Below are 20,262 nucleotides of genomic sequence, written 5' to 3'. Positions count from 1 at the left end.
TTCTGATCTTTAATTTGCCTTCTAGCTGTAGGACCACCGTCCTACACACTCCTTCAGCCAAGTGTCTCTTGTCTGCATAGATGCTGAAATTAAGCAAATTACTCATATTTCCTGAGATGTTAGATTGATTTCATACCTCTTTATTTTTGCTCATGGTGCCTGAAGTTTACTGAGAATGGCCTCTCCCCATTTCATTTCCCATCAGATTAGCATTCCATGAGAACACACTCATTAGCCTTTCTTGTGAGGTCCACTCATAAATCTATCTAAGCCCCTCCTTTTGTTTTTATTTTCAAGGGCATTGCTTTACATATTCTTACATTTCCAAGTGTGCAGAGAAAATTATGTCTGTTTTTTTCTCTTTCGTCAGGGAAGATTTTGCCTATTCTAAAGCAGTCATGATGCAATTTACTCACGTGAAAGCCCACATACAAAGAGGCCTGTTTATCTTTCCTACTCCTTTACCTAATCTTATGTGTATAAGTTCAACAACACAGGCTCTCATGCCATTTGCTTTCTCTTCATTAATATACGAATATCTCTTTAAGATGCATGCTGGCAGTTACCATGCAGAAACGTCTGATGAATCTCGTTACAAGAGCTTTCTGGTTCTGCGATCTAGGTATGTAAACCAAACACCTATTTGCTGCAGTTACAGTTCAAGGGTCTCATTTACTTTAAAGTCAGTCCTAACCTCTACCCTCAATTCCAGATAGGCCTGTTCTTCCCATTTCAACTATGAAAATTACATTATTATTGTGATTCTTTCACCTAGGAAAGCATATGCTCTCATGTCATTTATATAATAATATCATATATCTGTCTGTTGGATGTTACAACATTAAAAAAAAAAATGCTTGTCACCTAATTGAGAGCATGTGATCATCAGATTTAAAAGCCTTATGGAGCATATAAAATTAATGAGAGGGAGTAGAGTTCAGAAGGAAAGCACCTAAAAATAGAATCTAATTGCGTGGCTATTTGGAAATAGATAAAAATGATAGGAGAAAACAAAACATTATGAGGAAAAATGGAATACTTTTATAATTACTTAAGGTGCAAAACTAAAAGTTAGGCCCCAGGGTCCATGTTTAGGAAAAGACAGGCCATAGTAGAAATGAATTTACATCAAAGAGGGGCTTTAAAGTATATATTTAAATTCCTTTTTAGAAAATTTAAAAAAAATTAATGGCAGATTAGACAAAATAAAATATGGATCATTTTAAGCTCACAATTGATAATAATGCTGTATTTTAACCTAATACATATGTATTTGAGCTGCCAAGTCAATATAATAAATTAATTAAATTAAAAAAAACATTGTGTTCTTAACTCAAAAGACATCCATGATAGTTTAGAAAATGATGAACACAATTAATATGAATCTTCAAATCTCAGGAATGCATTTTAAATGTCAAGATAGGAAAGAGACATCCTAAAGACCTTAATTACATCATGTCGCCCACAAAAGTATGCTTGCAGTGATGCACTAGCACAGATACTTGTTCTATTCCAAATTTAATTGACTGTTTCTACACTTCTAATGTAGAGGTGGTAAGGTAATAGTATAATATTAGTATAATAGTATAATAGTAATTAAACTGTTTTGAAATCTCACTAAATAGAAGATACGTTGCATGTTCATTTCAAATTACATAAATTTCATTAATAAAAATCACCATGTGCTCCAGCTATTGTGATTTTCAATTACTTACATAGTAAGTTAATAAAACATTTTTGTAAGGATCTCTTTGTATCTAGTTTTGAGTATATATATAAAAATATACATTTAAGTAAATTCCTTGTGAATCTCTCAGTCTCCCATATAAAGATAGCAAAAACTTGTATTATCAAAATGATAATCCTAACCTCTATTGGATGGTGGATGTACATCAAGGCAATCTTTAAACAAGAAAGTATGATGCAAATATATTAGATAACAACATCTTGATATAGGAATTCAGTATATTCTTCAATTAATAACTAAAATTAATAATCAATTTTAAGACATTAAGTTAAATGATCAAAATTTGAGAGTAAAAGTCATTGGTTTTGTCTATTTTACACTTATTTATACTTCTCAAATATTTATTTAAAATATTTAGACCATTTGAGTTTAAATACTGAATGATTTAAGAAAAAGATATAGGGCATTCTTTCTCTATAGAAAAATACCCTTTTTTAATTAGAATATGCTGATTAGCACTATCTTTTATAACATATCCTTATTTAGATCCTTAGTAAATGCTAATAGAATCATACAATGCCTATGCTTAAAATTATTGTTTGAAACTTCTAGAGGTAAATAATTATTATTTCAAATAACACTTTCCCCCATGGCTGCTACTGGTGCAGAATGTTTTTTCTTTTTTTTCCTCTTCATGCAATTTATTAAGAATTTACATTTTGCTCTGCAAAAAAGAACTTCACTACATGCTATTATAGCTTCTATTTTTTTTTAATTTATTTCCATTTCTTTTTTTTTTTTCTTCGAATCTTGTAAATCTGGCTACAGGATAACTCTCACTAAGCATGGCACTGGTTCTTGCACATCTTTATTGGAAACCATTTTTGAGTCTTTGAGTGATATATAAACCCTATGCTTCTCTTCAAGTCCTGGACAGATAGTAGAGGTTTGCACAGAAAACAAATCAAAGAGCAAATAGAAACTAGAAAGCTTTTATTTTTCAATTATATTGGGAGTGTAGAATGGGGAGTTTACAAGGGCAGTTTTGCTGTTTATTTCCTGCAGAAGAGACATTCCTCTTTCAAGGACCCAAGAAAGACAATGCAAGCTGGCACTATTTGAAGCTAATCTTCCAAAGTACAACGTATGGAAACTAAACGTGGTAAATGATTGTTCACTCAATTGTAGCCAGTGCTAATCATGCAAATGAACATGATCCAGCAGGAAATCCATATCTTCCATAAAGTGCTGTCTTTACAACACAGCAAAACAGCATCTTAAGAGCCCTTTATACCACTCATACATCCTCAGTTTCTCAAAGCACTTTCACACTCATTATCAAATTGCTTCTTATCTCTGATTTTACAGAAAGAAAGTGAAGGACAGACAGATGAAGTGATTTGCCTATGGTCTTATGACTAATAATGGACAGAGCCAAATCTTCAATCCAAATTTGCTGCTGTTTTCTTTTGTTTTGCAATATCAAGTTGATCAGCATTACATTATAACTCTATTATAAATCATTCCTTTATAGCATTCTAATATATTTACATTGTCTCTTCATTACAAAAATATCTGAAGATGTTTAAAGAAATGCTTAAAGTACACTAGGAAAGCAAATGGAAATCTACATAAACACAAACCACTAATATTCATATCACATGTTTTATGATCTTGTATAGATATTTAGTGAAGGTTTTATATTTTGGCTCTCACACAAGAGTCAAAGCATAGAGATGAAAAGATAAATTTTAAAATACACTCTACTAAAACAAATCAAGAGTTCAAAAGTGACAACTTTTTTGTGGCTTAAGACCCATAAAGAGACAGTATATGATGGTTCATTTGTTCCTTTAAAATTACCTATATTTTGTTTCCTAAATATATATACACACAAATGTACTACACAGAGAGAGTAAAATATTTCTAGACTCTCTGTCTGCTAAGATCTAGGCTTTCCAGGTGGTGCTAGTTGTAAAGAATCTGCTGCACAAGAGATGTGAGCTGAATCCCTGGGTCGGGAAGACCACCGGAGAAGGAAATGGCGAACCCACTCCAGTATTCTTGTGTGGGAAATCCCACAGACAGAGAAGCCCAGTGGGCTATGGTCCACGGGGTCACAAAGAGTCGGACACGGCTGAACTGCTATCTTTCTAGCACCAAATGAAATAGGCTTGAAAAGTCACACAGTATCACTGTGATCACCCCAGGCTCCTGAGAAGAAAAACACTTGGTATAAACTGTTCTTTTAGGACTTATCTGAAGATGATAACATGTCAAAAGAACAAATATGATTCTTTTGTGAAAAGACAGAGCTATGGTTAAAATGCTGAATTAATTCTCTTTTTCTCTCTCTGTCTTTATATCTTTCTCCATATACATATTCCTGTATATATCCATATATATATGGATATATACAGGAATATGTATATATGAATGCATATATACACAAATATAAATTACATACATAACTTGTTCTCTATGTCCTCACTTATATCAAAAATTAACAGAAAAAAGTGTGCTCTCCTCCCTCTCTTCACTGCCAAGGACTTTCATTCAAAATTCTTATCACACTTTGCACCACAAAGTATGAGATAAGAATTACTACAGGAATTAATATGCAGAATTTCTGAAAAAGACAAAATCACTGGGAATTAATTTCAACACATTTTGTCCTATATGTATCAAGAATGAGTGGACTCTTCTGTAATCTCCTCCACTGCCTGAAATAAGTCTATTCAATTAAAAAAAATAATTAAATAATTTAAAAATGCTATTTCTCATCTTATCTCTAGTGTTTCCTAATTCATTTGGCTACATCTCTGTCAAAAATACTTACACAGAGGTTTTCTGTCCATGAGCTTGTCAAACATTCAAGAATGCCAAGTAGGAATGGAAAATATGCCTGAGGCTTGGTCCAAGAAAATCTTGAATACAAAGTTTAAGAACCAATATATTCAGGGAACTAAACATGTACTAAATGTGGGTGCAAGGTGTCCACTTATATGTGCCAACTTGTCAGTTAAGTTCTAGTGTGTGGGCCTGACCTAACTGGGTAGTCATTTTGGAAGCATTTTCCTAACTGCTGAGATAAGTTGTACAATAACCACTACTTTCCAGAGCTACTGACCTAAATTTATGATATCCTGAGTCTCCCTGAGCCTGATAAATTCCCAAGACCTACCATCCCTATATACTTGCTTTCCTTAATCATCATTGACCCTTATAAGATATTCTGATATTTGAAATACATTTTGAAATCCATATTTGAATCTTAGATAGCCAGATCATTTTTAGAGGGAGGGTTTTTTTTCCTTTTTTTTTTTAATATAAGTTCTTTAAATAAACAAAACAAAACAGAATATGAACTCAGATGATTTGAAAACTTATGGTCAGAGAAAAAAACCTATACTTGGATATTTATAGCACCTTTATTCATAACTGCCAAAACTTGGGAAGTGACCAAGATGCCCCTCAGTAGATAAATGGATAAATAAAACATTCAGACAATGGAATAATATTTAGTGCTAAAAAGAAATGTAATATCAAGTCATGAAAGAACATGGAGGAACTATAAATGCATATTATTAATAGGACAGAAGACAATCTGGAAGGCTACATATTGTATGAGTCCAACTATATGACTGACCAGAAAAAGTAAAACTATATAAATGGTTAAAAAAAAAAAATCTGTGGGTGCCAGGGGCTAGAATGAAGGGGAAAATGAATAAGTAGAGCAAAGAGGACTTTTAGGGCAATAAAACTACTCTGTATGATACTATAATGGCGAACACTTGTCTTTTTACATTTGTCCAAATCCACAGGCGTTACAACGTGATAAATGTGAATCCTCAGGTAAACTATGGGCTCTGTGTGATAAGGATGTGTCAATGCAGGTTGCTCAGTTGCCACAAGTGTACCATTCTGGTGAGGAATTTTGCTAATGAGGGACGCTCTGCAGACGTTGCAGCAGGAAGGATATAGGAAGTCTCTATAGTTCTTCAATTTTGCTGAAAAACTAAAGCTGCTTAAAAAAAAAAAAAAAAAAGACTGTCTAAAAAGAAATAAAAAGAAAATGTCACTCTGAAAACAAAACAGAACAAAAACTGATTTGAGACAAAAAATCAGCAATGCATCAGATACAAATTTTTCACATAAATTAGACTGAACAAATAAATATATTCAAAGTATTCCAAATTGATAGTTCTCCTTTTGAATTTCCAGGTACTATTTAAGGTGTTGCCAATTAAATTTGATCAGCACTAATGTAGTATTTTCAGTCTGATTTTCAGATTATGTAGCACAAAATCAGCATGAAACTTCTAATCCAAAAATTAACACAGCTGGATAGCAGAAGTTACATCAAGGATACTAGCTGATGTGTGAATAATGTTTGATTATTCAGGGTTTGAAATTTTCCTTTAAGTTTTGAGAGTTATTTCAATGAATGTTGTAAATATTTGCATGCCTGTGTTTATGTCTACTTTTTTCTGCCTATTATTGAGCATGTCTACAATGCTGCAGAGGATGAGAAGGTTAGATGGGATCACCAACTCAATGGACATAAATTTGGGTAAACTCCTGGAGTTGGTGATGGACAGGGAGGCCTGGCATGCTGCAGTTCATGGGATCGCAAAGAGTCGGACATGACTGAGCAACTGAACTTAACTGAATAATACTGCAGACAGTGACTGCAGCCACAAAACTAAAAGATGCATTTTCCTTAGTAGAAAAGTTATGACAGACCTAGACAGCATATTAAAAAGTAGAGGAGTGCTTGCTTCGGCAGCACCTATACTAAAATTGGGACGATACAGAGAAGATTAGCATGGCCCCTGCGCAAGGATGACATGCAAATTCATGAAGCGTTCCATATTTTTCAAAGAACAATTTCCCCAGAACTTGAAAGATGCTCAGATTCAGAGTGTCTAACTCTTAAAGGACAAAAGCTTTACTAAAGAAAATAGTAAATGAAAAAAAAAAAAAGTAGAGGAATCACTTTGCTGACAAAGGTACATATAGTCAAAGCTATGGTTTTTCCAGTAGTCATGTATGGATGTGACAGATTGACCATAAAGAAGGCTGAGTGCCAAAGAATTGATGCTTTAAACTGCGGTGCTGGAAAAGACTCTTGAGAGTCCCTTGGACAGCAAAGAGATCAAACCAGTCCATCCTAAAGGAAATCAGCCCTGAATATTCATTGGGAGGACTGATGCTGAAGCTGAAGCTCCCCTACTATGGCCACCTGATAGTAGGGGCCACCTGGTCGGCAAAGATCCGACCACTGGAAAAGACCCTGATTCTGGGAAAGAGTGAGGACCGGAAGGGAAAAGGGCAACAGAGGATGAGATTGTTGGATGGCATCACTGACTTGATGGACATGAGTTTGAGCCAACTCTGGGAGATAGTGAATGACAGGGAAGCCTGGTGTGTTGAAGTCCATGAGGTCACAAAGAGTTGGACACACATTGTACTAAACAACCAAAACAATGCAAGATATTGTGCTGAGTAGTAGTTATATTATTTTTTTTAAGTGGCATGATTTCTATCCTAAAAAAAAATTCCATCTATTAAACAGATTATTCCATTTTTATTTAACAGGTAAACAAATACATGTTATATCATAAATGTTGCTGCTGCTGCTAAGTTGCTTCAGTCGTGTCCGACTCTGTGCGACCCCATAGATGGCAGCCCACCAGGCTCCCCCATCCCTGGAATTCTCCAGGCAAGAACACTGGAGTGGGTTGCTATTTCCTTTTCCAATGCATGAAAGTGAAAAGTGAAAGTAAGTCGCTTAGTTGTATCTGACTCTTTGCGACCCCATGGATTGCAGCCTACCAGGCTCCACACTCCATGGTATTTTCCAGGCAAGAGTACTGGAGTGGGGTGCCATCACCTTCTCCGATATCATAAGTGTATTAAAGACAAAAACCAATGTTGAGAAAAATATTATTTATTAAAATTGGCATGTTTATTTATTGCTAGGTAAATTAAAAGACACTTATTCCTTGGAAGGAAAGTTATGACCAACCTAGATAGCATATTAAAAAGCAGAGACATTACTTTGCCAACAAAGGTCCGTCTAGTCAAGGCTATGGTTTTTCCAGTGTTCATGTATGGATGTGAGAGTTGGACTATAAAGAAAGCTGAGCACCAAAGAATTGATGCTTTTGAACTGTGGTGTTAGAGAAGACTCTTGAGAGTCCCTTGGACTGCAAGGAGATCCAACCAGTCCATCCTGAAGGAGATCAGTCTTGGGTGTTCATTGGAAGAAATGATGTTGAAGCTGAAACTCCAATACTTTGGCCACCTGATGCAAAGAGCTGACTCATTTAAAAAGATCCTGATGCTGGGAAAGATTGAGGGCAGGAGCAGAAGGGAACAACAGAGGATGAGATGGTTGGACGGCATCACCAAATCAACGGACATGGGTTTGGGTGAACTCTGGGAGTTAGTGATGAACAGGGAGGCCTGGTGTGCTGCGGTTCATGGGGATGCAAGGAGTCGGACACGACTGAGAGACTGAACTGAACTGAAGATTAAGCAAAGATTTCATTCTTTAAATCATATTTTTCTTTTTTAATGGTTCATTATAATTCATTATCAATTACCAAGTGCCTATATTTAGGTAGACAGTATGCTAGGCATCGAGGAAACGATGGGGACTCAGAGTTAGACACCAATCCCAAGGAGTTTATTAGTCTTTGGACCCTCAGTCAATGTCTTTTCTGGGTTTTCTATCAACTAGTTGATTTTATATTCCAATAAGACAACAGTTCTTACTTGATTTTCTTTGCTTATCCATTATTATTTTTATTTATTTACTAATTTCTCTTCTAGCAGTATACATGAATATTTCCTAAGATCTCAACCCTCACAGCTTAGCAGAACATTTGGCATATTAGGGGAGACAAAATAAATAATTTTGTAATCTTTATACCACAAAGTTTATTTATTCAGATTCTTCTTACAATAGAGAACATAGATTGTTATTGTGTATAGAAAGGTTTTATTTATCCTCTGTCTGATGGATAGCTGTCAACTACTTTATGGCCACAATCCTCCTAACTAAGCTAAAAGAGATGGTATAAGAGAGGCCACAGTTAACATGTGAGAATAATGACACCAATGAGACTCATTCCTCTGTATCCATGACTTTTGTAGCCTCTTTCATCATAGACTCTGACTTGACTAAATGACTGGGTTCCTAATGGAACATTAAAAAAATGTGACACCAGCACAGGTTTGAAAAGTGTTTACCCAATGAAGCTCATCCTTTCTTGCTGCTGGGAACTCCTTGAAATCCAACTCTTAACTCTCAACTCATAGCATGTTTTAAGCCATTTCTTTTATTCACAGCAATGGACAACTGATACAGAGGCTTTGGCCCACACTCTGCGTGTTTTGTCACAATCATATGTTCGAGTGTGTCCCTCAGGGAGGAATTTTTATGACCCAGTTAGTGAGAAACAGTGTGCCTCAAGCATCAAACTACCCTCTAAGTCTAGGGCAAATGGTGTTTTGGTTATGGTGAGTTATCAACAAATAAGCAAAACCCCTAAATCTAGATTACTTTTATTAGATCATAATTTATTCACAGAAAAAGCATGAAAAAGTCATCAACAGAGAACTGCTTGCATTGCAGTCAGACTGAAATATTTATTCACAATGCACATATTTAAGGGTAAAGAATAGAACGAGAAACTCCCTGAATTCAGTACTTTCACTGTCTAGTTAGGCAGAAACTATTATCAGAGGCAAAGCCAAATATGAGACAATTTTATGAAAATCATAAACTGAGTTTGAAAAAGAAGAATAAAATAACAAAAAAGCACACCAAAAGGAAAATAAGAAAGCCTTGACTCTCAGGAAAATTTTTCCCACAATTATTTTTTCTTCTCTCCTATGTTTTCCTCTCCTCTTTACATTCTCTTGCATTTTCTCTGTGACGGTACTGAATTGACGAAGAGACCAGGTGAAGAAAGTGGTGGTGGATATCTAACACTTTTTTTTTGTTTACAGATAGTGTTGCTTGCTTGATATTTATAAGAGCCAGGACACTGAAAAAAACCTAAATGCTCATCAACAGAGGAATGGATAAAGAAGATGTGATACATATATATTAATATAAGCAATATTACTCAGCCATAAAAAGGGACAAAACTGGGTCATTAGTAGAGATATGGGTGGAACTAGATAGTGTCATACGGAATGAGATATGTTAGAAACAGGAAAACAAATATAATATATTAACACATATATGTGGAATCTGAAAAAAATATATATATATCAGTTCAGTTCAGTCTCTTAGTCGTGTCTGACTCTTTGCGACCCCAGGAATCGCAGCACACCAGGCATCCCTGTCCATCACCATCTCCCAGAGCTTACTCAAACTCATGTCCACTGAGTCGGTGATGCCATCCAGCCATCTCATCCTCTGTCATCCCCTTCTCCTCCTGCCCTCAATCCCTCCCAGCATCAGGGTCTTTTCCAATGAGTCAACTCTTCGCATGAGGTGGCCAAAGTATTGGAGTTTCAGCTTCCGCCTCAGTCCTTCCAATGAACACCCAGGACTGATCTCCTTCAGGATGGACTGGTTGGATCTCCTTGCAGTCCAAGGGACTCTCAAGAGTCTTCTCCAACACCACAGTTCAAAAGCATTAATTCTTCGGCACTCAGCTTTTTTTTATAGTCCAACTCTCACATCCATACATGAACACTGGAAAAACCATAGCCTTGACTAGACGGACCTTTGTTGGCAAAATATGCAGATGATCTTATTTACAAAGCAGAAAGAGACACAGACATAGAGAACAAGCATATGGATATCAAGGGGAAGTGGGGTTGCAAAGAACTGGGAGATTGGGATTGATATATGTACACGACTGAGCCTATGTAGGTAACTAATGAGAACCTACTGTATACCACAGGGAACTTTACTCAGTGCTCTGTGGTGACCTAGTTCAGTTCAGTTGCTCAGTCATGTCCGACTCTAAGACCCCACGGACTGCAGCATGGCATTTGGGTGGTGACCTAAAAGGGAAGGAAACCCCCAAAAGAGGGGACATAGGTATACATATAGACAATTCCCTTTGCTCTACAGTTGAAACTAACACATTGTAAAGGAACTATACTCCAATAAATGAACAAACAAATAAAAACTAACACATCATAAAGCCACTATACCCTAATAATTTTTTTTAAATAGTGTTGCTTGGTACATGCATTTACACTGCACTATTTTTAATCTATCTTTATCTATACATTGAGTTGAAAAATTCCAAGTACTTAAATGTATGGATGTGCTTATTTAAATAGCTTCAGCATAAAGTCAGAAAAATTACAGAAGAGTTCCAAATATAAATTTTGGGTCTTCTAAGTTAAATTCCCAATTCAGTTTTTCACACAAATGGTAAAAAAAATCTACTGATTACTATTAATAATAATAAAAATAACTGCAACTTGGTGACATAATAATTTTTTGTTTACTATAATGTTATTACTGAATATTCCTATATTTAATTTATGAATATAACTAATATTAAGTATATTACACAAGACAAGAACAAACAATTTTCTTAGTTTGTAGCATCAGGTGTTTCCTTAAATATTTAGTAAGTTTAAATGCTATTTCCCAAGACTACACAAGCTTTATTTTTGTTGTCAATTGAATTAGGTTTTAAAGTTACTGCTATGAATTTTTAAAGAGAACTTCTTTAAAATATCATGTTATAAAATACACAGTACTGCCCTATAAATCACGTCAGTATAAATATGAAGACTCCCAAGAAAGAAATATTTTAAGCAATAGCTGGAAACTTGCTGGTAATTCATGTGTAAAGATAAAGTGGATTGGAGCACTGAATAAAAATAAATTTATAAGAAAAAAAGGAGAAAAGGGGGAAGAAGAGATATACAGAAAGGCAGGGCAAGATAGCATTTAAATGAAAGTTCTCCATATTATTCACTTTAAAATCATTCCATTATTTTCCATGCATAAAGGTCCATATCTGGAACACAGGGTGAAAGGTTCTTCTTAATTTTACCCCTGACCACCACAGTACAAGTACTGTGAGATCATCATGACCTCCCTTCTTCCTGTCCTATGCATCAGAGAGTCTAGCCAACTTGTTTTCTTCAGGTTCTTCAGGTTGCTCTTCTTTTCAAATGAATTTTTTTTTTCCTATACAGAATGCTTTTCTTCCTTTTGCCACTCAATATACTTACTACACTTATACCTCAAGTCCCAGTTTATTTGCCATAATTTCTCTGGAAACCTTCCAATCATTTCGAAGAAAGCATGCCTTCTTTTGTGTTCCTATCAGACGACTCATTCTTATTATCATGTTTATCACTTTTCTATAATCATCTGTTCATGGGTTCATACTTCCACTTAATCACCAGTCAATGAAGGACATTGGCAATATTCCAAAACTCTTTTCAATGCCAGTCCATATCTGCCATATACAAAAGGTACTTAATAAACCAGAATATATAAATATATGAATGGTTTGAAACAAATAAATACAAGGCAAATAAATATATCAGCCGCACTTATACAAAAAGCTACTTTTTAGACTGTTTCATGTTTTCACGTGCATTGCCACATCCACCAGCCAATTACAATCATTGGCTGTTAGTTGGCAAGTCTAAATCTGTCTCTTTATCCAAGACAAATTGTATGTTGATAACTGAAAAAAATAACTGGAGGTAAACTGTTGAGAAATTGAAAAAGAGTCATTTTTTAAATGTTAGTGTAGACTAGATATAATTTTTTGAAGAACCAAGAAAATCACCAACCACAGTTGATTTTCTGATAGAATTCTAAAAAATCGAGTTCTTGACCTTAGTCAATCCCACTGATTTGAATCGGCATCCTCAGCTATAACACCTTGAATGTAGGTATTGGCTTTGCTTGTGCTTCTTCTCTAACTGCTTTAAGTGTAGCTTAGGTTGTTTATTTGTGATTTTCCTTTTCCCTAAGGTAAGAATTTACTGCTGTGAACTTCTCTCTCAGGACTGATTTTGCTGGATGCTGTAGGCTTTGAATTGTTGTGCTTTCATCTTCATTTACTTCCCCGGTGGCTCAGACAGCAAAAGCATCTGCCTACAATGCGGGAGACCCAGGTTCAATCCCTGGATTGGGAAGATTCCCTGGAGAAGGAAATGGCAACCCACTCCAGTACTCTTGCCTGGAGAATCCCATGGACGGAGGAGCCTGGTGGGCTACAGTCCATGGGGTCACAAAGAGTCGGACGTGACTGAGCGACTTCACTTCTTCACGAGGTATTTTTATTTCATTTTTTATTTCTTCTGTGATCCAGGAACAAAAGAAGGATGTCTACTCTTGCTACTTTTATTCAACATAGTTTTGGAAGTGTTAGCCATGACAATTTGAAAAGAGAAAATAATAAAAGGAATTGAAATTGGAAAAGAAGTAAAACTGTCACTGTTTGCAGATTACATGATACTATACACAGAAAATCCTAACAGTGCCACCAGAAGACTACCAGAGCTCATCAATTAATTCAACAAAGTTGCAGGATACAAAATTAATACTCAGAAATCTATTGCACTTCTGTACACCAACAACAAAACATCAGAAAGGGAAATCATAGAAACAATCCCATTGACCATGACATCAAAAATAATAAAATACTCCCTAATTGTCTTACACTGTTGGTGAGAATGTAGGTTGCTACAGTCACTATGCAGAGCAGTAATGGAGGTGCTATAAAAAACTAAAAATAGAGCTATCACATAATCCTGCAATCCCAGTAGCTCACTGCAGCACCATTTACAATAGCCAGGAGATGGAAGAAACCTAAATGTACACCAACAGAAGAATGGATAAAGAACATATAGTACATAAATACAGCAGAATATTACTATTACTCAGGCATTAAAAAGAATGAAACAATGTCATTTGCAGCAACACGGATGGACCTAGAGAGCATCACATTAAGTAAGTGAGAGAAAGACAATATCATATGATATTACTTATATGCAGAATCTGATAAAAATACGCCACAAATAAAACTTATTTACAAAACAGAAACAGACTCACAGACAAAGAAGGGACTTATGCTTGCTGGGGGGACAGGTAGGTGGGAGGGACAGATTGGGAATTTGGGACTGACAAGTATACAATGTTATATTAAAAATAGATAACAAGGGCCTACTGTAAAAAACTATATATATATTATATATATGTATAGTTTTTTACAGTAGGCCCTTGTTATCTATTTTTAATATAACATTGTATATATATATATGTATATATATAATATATATAAAACCATAAAATTCACTTTAAAGTTTGTAGATTAAAAGTAAATAAAAAGGGAAATACCAAGATAAATACAAATAAGCCTTTCTGCTTTCAACACAATTGTTAAGTATTGTTTACATCAAAAAGCAGTTAAAATTGGTAGTGTTCCTGCAAGAATACTGGAGTAGGTTGCCATTTCCTACTCCAGGGGACCTTTCCAACCCAGAGATCAAACCCACGTCTTTTGCATCTTCTGCACTGGCAGGCAGATTCTTTACCACTGCACCACCTGGGAAGCCCGTTGGAGCTTACTAGTCAGAAATTTAAAAATTCTTTTAAATAAATCTTAATGCTTGCAAAAAAAAAAAAAAAAATCGGTAGTGTGATGGCATTTATTTTACTGAGAGAAAATATGGTAATTATTAGAATATAGTACATAGAATGACATCCAAATTATTTTAAATTTTTTGTACAGCTGAGAAATTAGCTTCTATTAGGCCTTATGAGACTGCTGTATGTGTTAGAGATGAATGCATACACACAGATCCATCTAAGGTTATCATAAGAAGCATCAGATTAGGAAAAAAAGAAGAAAATGGTAAGTCTATGAGATAATGAATATGTTTAAAAACATCAAAATAATAAGAATAATAATAGTACTTTCACCATAGAGTGGAAGACCCAGAGGGAGCGGGTAGAGAGGGAGGTGGGAGCGGGGATCGGGATGGGGAATACATGTAAATCCATGGCTAATTCAAGTCAATGTATGACAAAAACCACTACAATATTGTAGAGTAATTAGCCTCCAACTAATAAAAATAAATGAAAAAAAAAACAAAACTACAAAAGAAAGCCAAATAGAAACTCTAGAGTTGAAAAGAACAAAACAAAATAAAAATGTCACTAGATTGACTCAACAGTAGGCATGGTACTGCAAGAAAAATTAGTGTACTTACAGCTTGATTGATAGTGATAACAGAAATGTTCAAATATTGAGGTGTGGGGAAGTCATTCTGTGTTATAAATGGGTTAACTTGAATTTTATGTTAACCAAAACAGCCTGTTTGTGGCCAATCAGACATACTTTGTACATCTGCTTTAATTATTCAATAAAAGGATACAAGCAAAAAATATATATATATGCAAAGTACTTAAAACAATATTTGACAACAGTATGTGTTTAGTAAATTTTGACATCTTATTGTCAAAAAAAAAAATCCCCAAAAACAGAATTGTTTCATCTAGAAGCAGGAAACTACAATTTATGACTATAGGAGTCAATTTAGCTCTCAAAATTTATGTACATTTATGTCTTTTATGTTTGCTAAAGAGTAAAGTCAAAGTAAGACATTTATGGCTAAGAAAACTGCATCTTAGTGCTAATTAAATTTATCAGCATACAAATTTTAAAAAAAGAAGAAACATAAGGGATAATTTTCTTCTATGGACAATTCTTTATTTCAAAATAAGTAGGAAAATGGACAGAAAAATAGAAGCCTTTCTTCCAAAGTGAGTAATTTAAGAAAAAAAAAAAAACTATCCTGGATGATGTTTGTATTTTTAATTAAAGATATAGTCCCTTGTTCATGTGGACTGATAAAAATCAGTCCACAATAAAATGCTCATGGTGAGGCTATATATTCTTAGAATTCAGTCACATATGCCAAAAAATTAATGAGACCTGTAGCATAATTTTTCTACCTTGTGGAAGTATCTGATAAAGTAATGTGTGATGATAAATTGGATTTATGGTGAGATGCTAGATTCAATCTATGGTAGTAAATCTTCTAAACTAACTTCTCTTAGCCTGCAAGCCAGATTCAATGTAGTGTTCAACAACTGTCCCTTGAATCAAACCTAATTTGACATACTTGTATCTCCCTGTAAAATTTTCTTTTATATGAGGTCATGAAGGGTTCACAGTAATACTTTGAAAAGAAATATTCTAAGTAAGGTAATTGAAAATCCCTTTCAAACAGATTTCCTTACTTCAATATATATCTATTTACACCTTTAAGTTACATTACTTGATGCTTCATGTTTTTTTTCTTTACTTGGAATGCAGATAGATATTTCCAAATCAAAGAAGATTTACTGATAAAGAGCTTTTCAGTGAGGTGTATTTGCCTTTCCCTTAGGATTTATCCTCCATACCAGTGACCATTAATTGCTAAATTCAATGATATTTCATAAAGTCCCTGGCTTCAGAATATGCAAAAAAAAGAAAAAAGGGAAAAAGTTAGAAATTGGAACTACCTAGAGCTATCTGCCACAAGCCCACATGCGTATTTCCACAATCTCTTGTGAGAAATTCTTAGTGTTTGCTTTTCATCAACTCATTTGTTGGTATCATGTATATGTTGTTTTACTATATATATATATTGCACTTCCCTGGTAGCTCAGATGGTAAAGAATCCACCTGCAATGCAGGAGACCTGGGCTCAATCCCTGGGTTGGGAAGATCCCCTGGAGGAGGGCATGGCAACCCATTCCAGTATTCTTGCCTGGAACATCCCCATGGATAGAGGAGCCTGGTGGGCTACAGTCCATGGGGCCACATAGTCGGACATGACTGAGAGAATAAACACATATATATTAGTGGGCAACTCTGAGTCCTTATTGTGGCTATCTTTAAACCAGTCACGGAAAATTCTCTTTTCTCCCAAATTCAGATTATACATATTGGAGTCAAGGGTCAGTAATTATTCAGTGACCACCCAACATATTTATATTTGGGTCTTAACTGCCAGAATACTTAGACACCAAATAAGAATCAGTAACAGTCATCAGTTTATGTAGTTATCTACTCTAACTCCTTAGATGATGAGCTCTGTTTTGTTTTGTTCTGATATGTTATTTTCGGTGAGATGTAATGTCTATGCATTACTAACCCAATGGACATGAATTTGAGCAAACTCTGGGAGAGAGTGAAGGACAGGGAAGCCTGGAGTGCTGCAGTCCATGTGAACACAAACTGTCAGACATGACTTAGCCACTGAACAACAACAATGTATATGCAATTTAGATATTTTCAAAACAGACAAAATAGACAAGGGTTTTAAATAATAATGATTTGGGAAATATGACCTATTTGAAAAATACATAATCCTATATATATAAGGAGGTAGGAAAATCTTTATAGATATAAATGTCAGAAATACATAGTGAGAATTATTCAACTCTTCCAAATTTATATTAACAGGCAATTGATTTTTGTTAATTTTCTTAATACTGAGATTTTTAGGACACATGATATTATTGCTCAAAATCTAGCAATCAAGGAAACATGGTAGCTCAATAAAATGAATTATTTCACTAGAAACAGGATACGCATCAACTATGGCAACTATATAGAATATTTAAAAACTGATTCATGCTAAGGGTTTTTTTTGTCAGGTAGTGAAATACCCTCTAATTCCATGAAAAACAACATCAAAGACAAAACAAAAGACCTAAAAGAAACTTTCAATTCTAATATAGAAAAGTGAAATTAAATTGTCTTGTGATTTTGGAAACATTATACTCAGAAAATTTTCGTACATTAAATTTTTTTTTCCCAAATCAACCAATTTTCCGTAAACATTTTTTCCTTTATTAAACATTAACTGGGGAAAGATACTTCACTCACAGAAATTATAACACAGTAAGATAAATTGTATATGAACATAGATAAACAAAACAAAAGACAGAAAATAAAAATTTTTTAAAGAGAAGTACAAACCAGCTGCTACGGGGCTGGAGGAATGGAAAGTGGGGTTTGACTAAGAAAATCAAACTTTAGGTTCAATTTTCTTAAAAAAGTTTTAACTTAAAAGGTATTCAGGATTTCCAAAATTATCAATAAGCTAAGTGCCTTGGTGAGAAGGTATTTCATGTGAAGAAAAGAAACAAAAGAGAAAGAGTGCAAAAAAGCATCAGAAACTAAAACATTATTATCAGATGGAGTGGGGATTAATTATAGGAGAGCAATATTAGCTGAGCCTACAAAGATAAATTATAGCCACAATACAGAAGGCCTTGTCCTTTGAGAATGTGTTGGAATGTCTTTGAGTTCCAATCATTCATGTTGAAGAACTTGAGCAGAAGAGGAACATTCTTGGAGTCACCTTTGTTTAGGCAGGAGCAGAGAGAAGCTAGAAACTAGGAAATTCACAAGAAAGCGTCTTCATGGGGAACAATGAAATAAAGGAAGGCCTTGAACTGTGGTTGTGGCTACAGAACTGGAAAAAACAAATACATGTAAAAAATATATAGAAAATCCATCCACACTGGACTCACTAACCAATAAGAAATGGAAAAGAAGAGGAGAGTTGAAGTATGTTTAGAATTTGTTTTGCATGACTGGGAAAAAAAAAAATCCTGTAAGATAGTGGCTTCCCAGGTGGTTGAAAATGTAAAAGCATCTGCCCACAATGTGGCAGACTCAGATTTGATTCCCAGGTCAGGAAGATCCCCTGTAGAAGGGAACACCTACCCACTCCAGTATACTACCTAGAGAATCTCAGGACAGAGGAACCCGGCAGGCTTCACCAAGAGTTAGACACTATTGAGAGACTAACACTTTCACTTTTCACTTTCATAGGACAGTGAGTCAGTGGTAAAGCCTGGCTTGAGAGCAGGGGTTGATCAGATGGTACATACTTTGGGAAATACTAACACAACAGTCAAAAACATTGTGTCTGAAGGAACTGTAGGTACCAGAAGCACAGCTGTAAAGTCAAGGCAAGATGTGCAGTGTGAAGAAGTGAAAACAAGTGAGGTCTAATTTCCAGAATTGTGGTGCTAAAAAAAGAACAAAGAGAGAAGACTTTGAACAGGTGTTAGGGTCTTAATGAGCTTGCTTGTTTGATGTTTCAAGAGCAGGTAAACCAAAGTGAAAAGAGACATATTTATTCAAAAGTGAAAAGAAACAGGATAATACCAAGAATTCCATAAAGATTATTAAGAACACAATGTCCAGAGGGTGAGATATCCAAATTTAAGTCAAGGTAAGCCTTTAGAAAAATGAAAGTTGATTTACTATTTTTCAATACCGGAGAAATGATGTGAAGATACAGGGACAGTCTGGGATGGAAATGTAAGAAGTTAAGAGTCACAGTGGACAACTTTGACCTAACAATGTGGCATAGCATGTCATCTTTTAAATATGTGGAGAGGACAGAGGTGCAGAAGGAGATGGAGTTTTAAAGAAAATGGAACGGGTCTGAAATTGCAGCTCTGTGGAATGTTCAAGAAAGTAAGGAAGAGATGAATGTAAGAACTACTAAGCAACAGCGCTGGTTTGGCTGAACTTTTTTATTAAAACAATTCCTTTGCGGTGACAACCATTACAGGGCTAAAAGATGAAGTATTTTGAAATCGTCCACTTTTAGGAACCAATATACTTCCTAAAGACTTCAAGAATATCAAATAGTTGTAGTAAAAATACTATACTGTAGATTAAAACAAATCATAAAAGTGTTCTTTTCAAACTGAGGAGCAAGACATTATTAAATAAAATATGACTTAAGTGTGTCTAAGTGAAGATGTTAGACATTTTGTATACAAGGCAAGAAGTCACTGCACTTGACATTTGATTTATTTGCAAGAAAATCTGCTGCCCTAATCACCTTTAAACCCCAGGAGACTTATGCATATCAAAGAGACAAACTGTTTTAATATCATATGTGTTTAAAAGGAAACTCTGTGAATCCATGAAGACAGTGATTATTTTGCAAACAACCACAATGACATTTTTAGAAATCATGGGGCCTAATGCTTATGCAATAACACACTAGCCATAATTATAAACTTCTAGGTATACAGAATATGGAAGGAAATCTATATATGTATAAGCAAACACACCATGTACTGCAAAGGGTATTAAGTAAGATGATTTCTCCAAGTATCCTCTGGTAAATCTAAGCACTCCGATACAACAATAATCTCCCTACATAGGTGTTGAGAATTAGTAGTTTAGAAAGAAAAGTCTTATAAATTTTCATCCTATGTATCCTGGCAGGACAATTTCTGTAACAGAAATAGCTTTTAAAAAGAAGGGTCCGATCAACTACACAGAAAATTAACAAGGAAACACAAACTTTAAATGACACAATGGACCAGCTAGACCTAATTGATATCTATAGGACATTTCACCCCAAAACAATCAACTTCACCTTTTTCTCAAGTGCACACGGAACCTTCTCCAGAATAGATCACATCCTGGGCCATAAATCTGGTCCTGGAAAATTCAAAAAAATTGAAATCATTCCAGTCATCTTTTCTGACCACAGTGCAGTAAGATTAGATCTCAATTACAGGAAAA

The 20,262-nt window shown here is 34.9% G+C and overlaps 1 non-coding gene across 1 annotated transcript; it reads left to right on the top strand.

Annotated features, from left to right (window-relative positions):
• Nucleotides 1-6,460: 6,460 nt before the first annotated feature.
• On the top strand, nucleotides 6,461-6,567 carry LOC122686404. Its single transcript, XR_006338764.1, has one exon. It is a non-coding gene; the product is annotated as a U6 spliceosomal RNA (small nuclear RNA).
• The last annotated feature ends 13,695 nt before the right edge of the window (nucleotides 6,568-20,262 follow it).

Source organism: Cervus elaphus, chromosome 29 (assembly GCF_910594005.1).
Source record: "Cervus elaphus chromosome 29, mCerEla1.1, whole genome shotgun sequence".
Classification (NCBI taxonomy): Eukaryota; Metazoa; Chordata; class Mammalia; order Artiodactyla; family Cervidae; genus Cervus; species Cervus elaphus.
This window is presented reverse-complemented; position numbering and strand designations above follow the sequence as displayed.